Below are 12,336 nucleotides of genomic sequence, written 5' to 3' on the forward strand. Positions count from 1 at the left end.
TTTGAAATATTAAAGTAATTACATATTAAACTAAATAAGGATATTGGGAATTGTAAAGAATATGAATGCTTGGTTTTAAAATCTGAATCTAGATATACATTAAATTTTGAAAAAGAAATTCAAAAAACAAAATAAACACATTTTTTTTTATTTTCAAAATTGTATTTTAAGTTTCACTTCAATGAATTGTAGAATATATAGATGGGGGGATGTTTACCATCTCCCCCCCCCCCACAAAAGTATCAAATTATCAATTTATCGATAAATCTTATTAAATTTTCATATTTTGCCTTTAACATGAAAATAAATGTCAAATTGTAAAAATAATCCTGATTTTGACATAAAACTGTAAACTTTTTGACAAAAGTTGGACATGAGCGTAGAATTTGTAAAATATCCTTCCTCTCCTCATGTTTCTTATAGAATCCGGCCCATTGTTTAATATTTAGGGAGAAATGAGGGAAGGAGGGAGATACCGCCATGAACCCCATATATTTTATTCCGAAAAAAAGGAAGCTAAGTATTACTGTATTCAGTGCCATACACATTATTCTATAAAAACCACAAACTGCCAATTTGTATTTAATTATAGAAATAATGTTTTTATTTGTTTCAAAATATTTTTTGTTAAAATGCTGACTATTTTGACAAAATAAATTTGAAAGATATTTCGAATTTTTAAAAAACTTTTTTAATGCCTAAGAATTTTTTTTTTAATTATCTTTTAAAACGAAAACAATTCTTAAAGTGACTGGAAAATTGGAATCAAATTTAAAATAATGCATATAAACACATTTTTAAAGGAATTATCATAAATATATTTAGAAAAATTGAGCTCTCTTACCTATTTTTGGGAAAAAATGAAAAATAAGAATTGTTTAAATCGGAGTGCACAGTTATTTAACACTAGCTTAAGAACCCAGCATTGCAAAGGGTAGTCTGTTAAGTCCCACCGTTTACCCGCGCTTGGTCGTAAATTACGATTTTAGCTATTTTATCCTATAAAAGTTGACTCTCAACTTATAATCTCAAAACCAAACTAAGAATATTTCCGTGGTTCTCTCGAATTCCCCAATCAAAACTTTTGGCAAATCGTTCCAGGGGTTCCTGAGTTATGAACGGACAAACAAACAGACAGACAAACAAAGATTACAACTTCGAGTCAAGTTGAGAGTAAATTGAATTGATAAAGAATAAAAGAAAATTCATGACAAAATATTGTAGAGATTAGAAACATAGTATGGTATGGTTCGGAACAAATATTTGGGATTTACAATAAAATTGGGTTGGTTGTAGATTTTGCTAACATCACTTGCTCAAGAACAGATATCGAGTGGCTCAAGGTCGTTTACCTTTTCCACCCTCGAGGAATCAGCATTTTGCTGTCCTGACCCAATTCTTTTCGTTGGAACAAACACATTTATCTAAATCTCATCCTGACAGTTTAAACCTCAATTTAAAGTTATATGAAAAAATTGAGAGATATTTCTTAATGCTCAAAAAGGCAATAAATCAAAAGAAGTCTTCTAAGTATTCTAAAGAGCGTTACAATAATGTTAGGTACTTTCCCAAAGGATTTCTCACGCGGCAACTTCCCTTGTCTGTCCTAGCCGTAGCGCTCGGCCCGCAGCCTGTTCTAGCCGTGGCAATCGGCCCCCTAGTCCATCCTAGCCGCAGCTCTCGGCCCCAATTGCAGCCTGCATCGCCTCAGAGGGCCTAACCTAACCTTTGGGAAGTTCCACTTGGGAAGTCGCCCTTGGGAAAATGCCTTTGGGAAAGTACCTAACACCGTTTAACATTAACATACACGTTAAACTAAAGTGAATTGAACGTAAGATTGAAATGTTTAATCATAACTCCTCTTTATGAAAAGTTATGATGGGGAATTATTGAGAAAACAAGAATGTTTTGAAATTCAAAAATAACCAAATAACCCGAAAGAAAAAAAATGTAAGCCCCCCCCCCGCTGGAAAAATTCCTGAAAACGTCCATGTTAGAGGGGAAAATGTAACATCTTTTTATTTTTTTTACATCTCCTAGTTATCTAAACACAAAGACACAGAAATTCGACGCTCTGCTCAGCTCCAATAAATATCTTTTTTAAGATTAAAATATTAATTCATTTCAAACAGTTTTTAAAGAAGTTTCTTCTTCCTTTAGATTCAGAAAAAAATGTGGTTTCATAAATGTAACATAATTATTTACATCATTGTCTCAAAAACAATTTAATTAAAATGAAGATTAGTGAGATGGAAAACATTTTAATAAATGTAATTTTTGTTTTCCCTTTGGTGCTGAACACATTTTTTTAACATAGAATAATAGTAACTTAGATTAAATAAAGTACATTAGATATCAAAACGACTGAACCGAATGGGTCCAGGGAAGGTTTATAAATGGTTATAATGACAAATTTTTTTGAGGAAAAAAATATTGTTATTTTTTATTACTGAAATTGCTCCGGTTTTAAAAAAAAATCAAAAAAAAAATATTTTATCTGAGAATGGTGAAAAAAATGGCGATTTCGAAGCAACAGTTTAAAATTCAAATTTTGACAGTAGAAAAGGAGGTGCAATGCAAATGGAGATTAATGTTTCAATTTGTTAACAAAGAATTCTCATATATTTTTAAGCTCAACTTTGCTTTCTTTTTCATTGTTCGACATATCAAACTTATATATTGTATATTATATATTATATATTATATATTATATATTATCTACAAATTCATTTAGATGAAAAGTAAAAAAAAAAATATATAAATGACTTGAAGACATGTTTGTGTTAACACGTAAACAAGAAAACAAGATTGTAAGAAGTAGGAATTTTAGACTTTTTTTGAATCTCTTAGAAAATAAAATTTGACAACAAGTCAATTTATTATGTTAACTATTAACCAAGGTGGGTAGATTTCTGATTGCAAATAAAAATGCCAAAATTGATTCCCCCTAGATCCCCCCTAGTGCAGACTGCAGTGAAGAGTGTCAATATTTGTTTTTGTTTACAAAATACAATTTCATCTTGAGAACTGTATTTTCTTTTAAACTTACGAATTAGGAAATAGATTAAAGTTGAAGAGAGAAGAAAGAAGTAAATAAGGGTGGTCCAAACAAACTTCAGAATTCAGGGACCGAAGTTTATGAATGGGATATAGGTCGCTGAACTTTCTACCAACGGTTCAACTATTTCTCAAGTGCTCACTGGCTCAGATTCTGAATCACTGATTCAAAGTTCAAAATTTTAGACATCCCTACTACTGTAAAGTCAGCTGATGCGGAAAATTCACCGATTGAACAGCTAACACAGCTACTCCTCTACCTGGATAGGCAATAGTGTGCCGACACGCCATGCTACAGTTCAGGATTTACTGCCATCTAACGGCCACTTGTTGAAAATAATACCCATTCAGGGTTTGTTTCACAACTTTTAAAGAAATACTCCGATTTTTAACATGAAACAATAAAATTTTTGAATATAGTCTATTTTTGAAGATATTGCCATGTACACTACAGTACTTGTACTTGTCTGCTGATTGGTCATGTGGTATGTAAAGTACATGAACACAAGAACCTGCTGTGGAAAATATCGCATATTCTAGCTTTCAATTGATCTCTGTAACACTCTGACTGATAATATATTTCAAAATTTGATAATATAAAGTTAAACTGCGGCAACACTATTAATTAAACAAATTCTTGCAATTGATTAATTCCGGTCCCAAATATACTTTTGACAAGAATACAGTCCTGTTTTTTGGAATCGTACTTTTTAATTTTTTTGCAAAAATCAGTTTAATAAATAGATACATTTTAATTAGAAACGAAAAGCAAACAGGTTTAAGGAATTCTTTGGTATTTTTCGTAATGTGTTTTCTAAAATAAAATTCTTTCTAAGTTTCTTTGAAGGACAGGGGCCGAATTTAATGAATTTTAACTTCATCCGACGGTTCAAATTCGAATAATTGAATCAAATCCTCCCTAAATCTTTATCTTAATATCGGTGGTTCAAATGTTTACCGGTAGATAGGTGGTGCAGTGGCGTAGCTTAAAGTCGTTCAATTCGATCCCAGGTCATTTATTTTATTTCAACTTATCTTTGTTTTGTCAATTTTTCATTTACAACAGTTAGATCTTCAATCTATTTCAAGATTATATCCTGTAAAATCTATTTGATTTTGATCAAAGCAAATGCTAGTCTTTGAATCCTTCACATCATCTTGAGGATCTTGAGGAGTTTTCTACTTTTAAAGGGAGAATAGCGAAAAATAAAAGGGAGTATAGGCTTACGTCGAAAGATATTCGATGGTAATTGCTACTAATCTTACTTCTATTTATTTGTTATGATCCGAGAGATACTTTTGAAAACATTCATTAATGATTGAAATTTCTAAGACCTCTATGTTTTTGGGTTAGATAATCAGAGTTTGTAACAATAACTAAATTCCTTTGCATCATTTTAGTAAAAAGGTTTTAAGCCACTGCCACAAACTGAAATGTTATATTCCCCATATCTTTGCAACCTGTTGGTGTAAACATTTAGATTAATTGATTTCACAAAAGAAACAATGAAATCTATAGTTTTTGATTTGTGGCATGTAATTTTTAATCAGATTAGGCTTAAAGGGCGAACTTGTAAAGGAATTGACTCTTTGCAACAAACTCTGATTTTCTAACCCCTATATCTTTGGATTCCAACGTCGTAAACCTTTGAAATTTCAAACTATGACTTTTGTTAGATCAAAAAATATAAGTTTGAAATATCAAAGGTTTACGACATTGGGTTCCAAAGATATTGGGATTGGAAAATCCGAGTTTGTGGCAAAGAGTCAATTTCTTTCTGTTACTTTTGAATAATCAGGACTAATTTCAGTTGATTTTCCCTTTAATGAAATGAAAAATGAAAATTAAATCGGTAAAAAAAATGTTAACATTTTTGGTTTTTGGAGACAGATATTCTATATTTTCAACTTTTAAATTGAAATTTTATTGAGTTTATTCAAACCTTCAATTTCGATAGTTTAGAACTATAGCCAATAAAAAGCAATACATCAATCTGAAATTCTTTAAATTTATGAGCAGAATAGCAGGGAAATCTCAAAATATGATATATCTCTATAAGTTGTTGTATGTTACGACAAATATGCTAGCGTTTCTTTAATTTTTCATAGTGTAAAATTCTAATTCACTATTGGCTATAATTGTTGTTATTTCACATTTCATATTTTTTTCAACTACAAAAAAAATGAAATTAACTATTTATAAAACCCTTTTAATCAAGTTTTAAATTTGGGGAATTTTACACTTGTCTTTGTTGAGCTTCAAACAATTGGGAATTTTTATTTTAAAAATGTATATAACACAGTGCTGATGATACAACTCTAAATCTAAACGTAAGCTGAAAATATTTATTGATAAAATCGTCATAATTGTAAAATAGATCAAAACTGAATTCAAATATGGTCATACACTTATTATATAGAAAAAAAAACATAATGTTAATAGATCTCAAAATTTAAATATGAGTTTCTAAAAACCTCATCCACAAATTCATGTTGGGTCATTTTCCCATTTCTTAACCCAACATTTTACGCCGATTAAATTAAAAGGATTAAATCAATTATATAATATATGCTTAATTTTTAAAAGCATAACTAGTTTACAATCGAAACAAAAATATATAAAAAACCTTAAAATATGTTTTATTCACACACGATGATTATGTAAAAATAAAGTCACCTTGTATTGTTACAATTAAAATTAAAATCCTTTGATTGACAGCAATAAATCAAGAGAGTTTAAAAATAAATGTATTTACAGCAACAACAAGCAAATCTAGGACATGAGGCGGTTGTTAACCGCCCTACAGCTAATATAGACTACAGACATATTAACACGTAACCTCTTCATGTATAGCAGTATGTTTGCAACAAATAGAATGTTAAACTTAAACTGTTTAAAAAAATAATTATTCAAATATTAAGTTTCTAAACTTTTACTCGCACAGGCAAAAGCATGAAAAGATGAAGAGGGGGGAATAGAGAACTTATATTAAGTTAAGATTAAATTATATAATGAGGAATGTTTTCTGGATTTATTTTGCAAAAAAAACATGGTGCTAGCAAATATGACCCTAGCAAAATGTTGTAGTGCAATACAAACTGCAAAAATTAAGGTTGATTTACTACTATTTCATAAAAAATGTTAAATCCAATATTTGCACCAGCAAAAATAAAATAGCAGATAATTTGCAGCAACAATTTTTTTTATTGAAAAATCAGAACTTATTTACAATTTTTATTTACAAAAAAAGTTTTAATGAATTTTAAACTTTAAAAACTAAATTTATTTTAAAAAATTGTATTAAGGTAAGGTTGCCAAATTCAGCAATATAAGATAAACTAGCATTTTTATGCAGATTTCTACTTGGGAAAATTCTATATATCTTCGAATTGAATTTGAATTTAAAAAATTCAAATCTATTGTTTTGATTTTAAGCATAAGAATAAGAAATACAAATTTATTCGATTACAAATTAGAAATTTACAAAAAGGTTTGTTCGTAAAATCTAAATCAGAGAAGCTACAAGATCACAAAGTCGCAGCAGTACAGTTGAATGAATTAGACCTTCTCTTTCTATTCCAGAAGATATGCCTCATTAAGATAATTAATTAATTTTTCCTACTTTCGTTCCTGAGGAATGTTAAAGCCGCAGAAAAAAATACCAAAACAAATTTCTTTGAAATATGACCTTTTATATCATCGGTTTTATTAGAAAATTCCTTTATTCAATTTTAGAAAAATAAATTCATGCAGTACCTTGGAAGTGCTTAAAAGGCTAAAATATATTTAGATATATCTTAATAAATATAAAATAATCATCAAGTCTAAAAAGTACCGATTAAATTTACAAATGATACTATAGGGCTTGAATAAAATGAACTCAATAAATATTCATGATAAAAAACTAACTTCACGAACCTCGAATTATAACACAAATCAACACGAAACAAATTCTTTATTTTATAATGACAATAGATCAAACGGTTAGACAAAACATCTTGAAAAAAGAACTACTTCATGTACCGTGATCGGTCAGAGATCGCAGCGAACTGGTGAGCCTAACCTGGCTCTCCCATATCTTCACGTTCAGATCGATGAACCCGCGCTATCCCTAGCGTCTGATGCCGTCGGAAAGACGGCGTGGCTTGGTACTATTAATAGCATTATAAAATTGTTAGGTAATCTAATCTTTATTTTAAATATATAGTGTTATTAAATTATTTATGTAATTCTCCTAAAAGTGGACTCGTCAGACACTCCCTCATAATACTGTGGTTTAAGTTTCAAGGGATTACAAAGTTTTCCCATTGTCAATTCTTAAAATGTTAGATTTGGCAAGAATAGAATAGAAAACTTTTCATGCAAAATTTGTATTTCTTGCACACAGAGCAAGGAATGTAAAATTTCAAAAATTTCCAAAAATAAAGCAGGAAACAAACTTATCAATGAATAAGATGAGAAACAAATCAAAGAAAAAATTTATGGTTTAAATTCTTCTGCTAAAATAGTTAAGTACAGAATAAATATACTATATTATATTTCTACTTATTTCTTTGTATATTTCTACAAGGAGAATAATGCACCAGTATTAAAAAATTAAGTTTAATATATCCCTAGAATACTGCTGTGCATGTGACCATACTTGTTAGCTAAACTATAATTTATCTGTATTGCTTAGATTATCTTAAACCCATGCACAGTGCAATATATTTAGGCCATATATGGTAGGATTGATCAATATTCCATGGTTTATTATCCTAAAGCTAATGGAGCCTGTGGTACTCATAATAATTCTATGAACTTTTTTTTAAAAAGAGCGAAATTTAAATTTCTTCAAAATTTCTCAAAATACTGAATTTAGAAACGTTAATTTTGCAGATGTTTTTCAATATTTACAAGAAATAAAATACAATTTTTCTAATGATTTTTGACGATACAAGTTAAAAAATCAAAGTCAACGGTATTCAGATCCTTGAGAAAAATCAATGAATTTTTAAGGTGTTTTTCGTTCTTTCTTGCAACTTTTTATCTTTTTTCCATTAAGATTGCTCTCTTTTAGATATTGGTTCAGGGGATATTTATACATTCTAGTAGTGCTGAAAATTATGCAAAAAGTATATTGAAAATTTGATACAAATTAAAAACCTTTTATCAAAAATGACTTAAAGATTAGAAATTTGTAGAATTTGATGGAGGGGGAAGGAATATAGTTTTATACTTTTGGAAAAAGAAAACATTTGTTTTTTTATACTTCAAACTTTTTTGTTTTTCTGTTTGAACTTTTTAGTTTAGAGCTTAGAAATAAGTCATTTGGTTTAAAAAGAATTACAATTCGTTTAAACTTTTTACATTTATCAATTATTTCAGAAATTAAAAACAAGTCCCAACTTCATTCAGAAGAAAGAATAAAAGAACAATATCTTAAATTGCAAGTGATCCGATTCACAGCGGTACCTTGAAACCTTAACCTCATCAAAAATGTGTGAAGATACCGTCGTTTTCCTCAATCAAAAGTTTTTAATTGACTTTTTAGTTAACTTTTTAACATTTGTTTAACCTATGTCATGCCCCCCGGGGCACCCATGACGGGTTCTCTCAAATGTCAGCCAATAAGATTCTGCCCTTTGGCCAGCTATAACGAACATATAAATACATATTTTGTGGATTTTTCTGCAAATAGATGGTGGATTTCAAGTTTTAGAATATGGAAAAAATATTTAAAAATATTATATAAGCATAAAAAACTAAACAACAATTACTACATGTCATCACCATTTTGCCAGCATTTTCCTAATATCTTTGACTTCTTGTTCGCGACCATCTTCGATTTTAACTTTTAATTGTTGATATTTTATCGATTTTTCCCCGTGGATTAAAAAAAATCGAAACCTTCCCTAGGATCATGTGAGGTTTCACAAAAAAATTGGGCCCGATCGGTTCAGCCGTTTTGACGTTTATCTGTTACAAACATAAAGACAAACATACCACCAGCAATAGCTATATAAGCATTGAACAAATACCTTTATTATCATATTCTACGAGAAAATAGAATTGTTAACAATTTTCAACAGTACCTGGCTGAAAGATCTTTCTTTAAAAATTGAAAGGAATTGAGTCTCTGCCACAAATTCAGTTTTTGTAAAACCTATTTCTTTGCAGCCTTATGATGTAAACCTTTGATATTTCAAACTTACATTATTTGATCTAATATCTTTCAAAGTTTGAATATTAAAGGTCTACAACATTGGGTTGCAACGATATTGAAATTAGAAACTCAGAGTTTATGGCAAAAACTCAATTCCTTTGTCAAGAAATAACTTACTCTCTGGCCCTGGGACAGACGAGAGCAATTGTATAGGGGTGTTTGTGTCCCCACTTGGCATCATTGTGCCCCCCTTAAAACCCCTTTTTTGAAAAATATGGATACGTATTTTAATATGTAAACTATTCGATCACATTCACATTTCCATATTACAAGTGTTATTAAATTATTTATGTAATTTTCCTAAAAGTGGACTCGTCAGACACTCCCTCATAATACTGTGGTTTAAGTTTCAAGGGATGAAAAATACAGATGGAAACTTTTCTTTAAAAAATATCTATATTTTCATAGGGTCCATACAGATTGTAGTTTAAATAATGATATCAAATGCATATTTACGCTGTAGGCACTAGTATTGATTAAAGCTTTTTTAATGAAACTTTTTTTAGTTAAGGGCAAAAGTGAGATTTTAAAGTAGATTTTACCATACGATGTAATTATACTTAAATGGAATACGTAATTGCGTAATTTCAAGTGACCCTCCATTTATAGAGTATAGCATGTCTTAAGTACCTTCGAAACCTTATAATTTCTCCATCTTTTCTGAAGCAAGAAATGTATAAGTCACTTTTGAAGAGAAACAAATGAAAAATATCAGTTTTCAAAATGAGAAACAAGGATGTTTAATGCAATTTTTGATCAGACTAAGCTTTAAAGGGTATTGTTGTGAAATCATGTGTGCAGTCACGTACTTAAAACCTCTTAATTGATTCTACATTAATTAAATGCTTCGTAGTTTTCTGAACTTTGAAGAAATTAAAAAAGAAATTTACAAAATGATGTTTTAAAAAGATAATGAAAATCTTTAAAAGTACTGCCTCCAAAATACAGAATCCTTGGGTTTTTTCAACAAATCTTTTCAATATTTTTCTGCTTGAAATACTATCCAGTATATCTGAATGAATATAAAAATTCAGTGATGGTGATGGACCAAACCTCTTTAGAGTAAAAAAAGGAGATGTTAGTTCCACATTTATTGAAAATATATTTCGGTCTGGGCTGACCTCGTCAGTCCTAACGATATAATAACCATCAAAATCGATAAAAAAAATTGAAAAAATGAAAAAACAATAAAGTTTATTCAAAATAAAAATTTGGACTGTCAAATGGACATAAGGGAAACGAACTCAGATTATGAGATGGAAAAAAGATAATTTGCAAATATTCACTTTAAAAAAAATGTTTTAAGACAATTATTATTCTGTCACAAAGATTAAAAACAAACTGTTTAGATGTATGTGTATAAACTATAATGTGGTAGTGGCAGTCGATCTAATTAACGAACTTTTGCGTAAATCGGGGGAGGGGGGGGACGGCTTGTTTATGGAGGGGTACTTAAACCTTTTGTTATTATTATTATTACTATTATTAATATTAACATCCTAGAAACTAATGAAACTAACATTTGTCCTACACCTAAAACCCATTCGTAAAAATGTGAGATCACTTTCTAAATAGTCTAGAAATATGTATCCACAGGGATGCATCAGCACTTTGTTATATGGATTTTGAAAATAAAATTTCCCAATTGTTTGTGGCTAAATAGATCGATCGTTTTTTTTTATTTCTCTGAACGATCTAAGTCGTTCGTCCAGCGTTTTTTTTCTTTCTAAACGACACCATCATCACTTCACGAAATATTTCGCATAAAAGATATTTGTTAGAAATAATTTGAATATTATATTTAAATCAGATCGAAATAAATAAATATCATAATGTCAAATATTTTGAAAAAATGTGTTCAAAGATAAATTATACGTTCAACAATTCTATAATAAAACCAAAACAAATGTAATTAGTCATTATTTTGAAATATCTAGAACACTGCTTTCTTTAAATTCAGACAATTATATCGTCCACGTTTATGCTTGACAAAACACAGAAAAAATCCGAAAAAAATATTGAAATCTCCAGAAAAAGGGACTTTATTTTTTATCCCTAAAGAGTTCATAGTGTACAGACTAATTAACCTAAATAAAGGCTAAGCTGAACACAAGGAGATATTGAATAGATAGAGTTTCCGTACACTTTGCAAAGTATACGGAAACCCTATCGCCATTCCTTCTATTCAATATCTCCTTGCTAGCAGATATAACTTTACTACCATTGACGTTTGGTAATATCACACTAATTCTTAACAAAGACGATTTCTAATTCGTCTCTTAATTCCCATGTTTATTGGGACACCCTGTATAGATTCTTCTCTCTTGTTCCTCGATCTTTCTTTTCCTGGGAAAAGTTTTCTGACAACTTTTATTGTATAATGATAAATAAGAAAGAAGTTTACAATGTTTTAGACAATTTCATACAAATGTTTTAGATGTTAAGAAAAGAAAAATTACACTGCAACAAGAAGAGATCATAGTATAATATTTGTATCAAAATATTGTTTTGGTGTATTTCCTCATGTTTTATGTATAGTTTGTAGGATTTGAAAGTCTTATAGGTGTGCAAACACAGTGGACAGATTGTTTAAAGTTAGATTAGTAGGAGTTTTAGTGTTAAAATAAAAGCATTAGGAAAAATTTCATAACATTTTAAAGAAAAAATTGGTTTACTGAATTTATTTATTTGTTTATTCAGAGTGTATCTAATTCAATTACAATCCCTTCTGCTCCAGTTCTTTCAAAAAGTCTATAATTCGCAGTAGTGCAAAAAATCATGTAAGCAGTTTTTTTACAAACGGGGTTTAAGCTATAAATAGTAAAATAATGCGAACATCTTGATCAAGACATTTTTAAAAATAGTCGTGTAATAGTTTTTAAGATATCCATAGCAAAAGATCCAAAAAGATAATCATTTCACTGCTTTCTGGTTACCACTGTATTATGGTTGAAAACCTTTTTTGAGATTTAATAATTTTCTTTTTTTTTAATTTTTGTTTTTGTTGATGCAAAGCACAGAGATTAAATTTAATCTGGTGCAAGACTTCGAGAGAATAAATTAAAAATAAACA

Source organism: Eurytemora carolleeae, unplaced genomic scaffold (assembly GCF_000591075.1).
Source record: "Eurytemora carolleeae unplaced genomic scaffold, Eaff_2.0 scaffold356, whole genome shotgun sequence".
Classification (NCBI taxonomy): Eukaryota; Metazoa; Arthropoda; class Copepoda; order Calanoida; family Temoridae; genus Eurytemora; species Eurytemora carolleeae.